Raw genomic sequence first — 1,006 nt, forward strand, 5'->3', positions numbered from 1 at the left:
TGATCTTATACCCTGCCACTTTGCTGAATCCTCTAATGAGATCTAGTAGCTTTTTTACTGAGTGTTTTGGGGGTTTCTATGTATAGGATCATACTGTATGCAAATATATAGTTTTACTTCCTTTTTGCCAATTTGGATGTCCTTGAATTCCCTATCTTGCCATATAGCTCTGGCTAAGACTTTGAGCACTATATTGAATAGGAGTGGTGACAAAGGGCATCCTTGTCTGGTTCTCGTTCGCAGAGGGAAGGCTTTCAGTTTCTCTCCATTGAGAGTAATCTAGGCTGTTAGTTTTGTACATATGCTCTTGATTATGTTGAGGAATTTCCCTTCAATTCCTACTTTGTTGAGTGTTTTTATCGGGAATGGATGTTGGAGCTTGTCAAATGCCTTTTCTGCGTCAATTGATATGATCACGTGTTTTTATTCTATTTTCTTGTTTATATGGTGGATTACATTGAATGTTTTTCTAATGGTGAACCATTCTTGCATCCCTGATATGAATTCCACTTGGAATTAAGATGTATTATTTTTTTGATGTGCTGCTGGATTCTGTTGGCTAGGATTTTGTTGAGAATTGTTGCATCTATGTTCATGAGAGATATTGGTCTGTAATTTTCTTTCTTAGTGATGTCCTTCCCTGATTTTGGCATGAGGGTTATGCTTGCTCTATAGAAAGTAATAGTAAGTTTTCTGTCCTCTTCCATATTCTGGAATAATTTGAGTAGAATTGGTGACAATTCTTCTCTGAATGTTTGGTAGATCTCACCAGTGAAGCCATCTGGACCTGGACTTCTTTTGGTTGAAAGTTTTTTGATGATCTGATCAGTTTCTTCTATTGTTATGGGTCGGTTCAAGTTTTCTACTTCATGCTGTGTGAGTTTAGGTAGGTCGTGTTTATCTAAAAATGTATCCATCTCTTCTAGTTTTTCAAATTTGCTGGAGGACAACTCTTAATAGTATTCTGCTATTATCCTTTTGATTTCCTTTGGTTCCGTTGTGACAT

The sequence above is a fragment of the Chrysochloris asiatica genome, unplaced genomic scaffold, assembly GCF_000296735.1.
Source record: "Chrysochloris asiatica unplaced genomic scaffold, ChrAsi1.0 scaffold00210, whole genome shotgun sequence".
NCBI lineage: Eukaryota > Metazoa > Chordata > Mammalia > Afrosoricida > Chrysochloridae > Chrysochloris > Chrysochloris asiatica.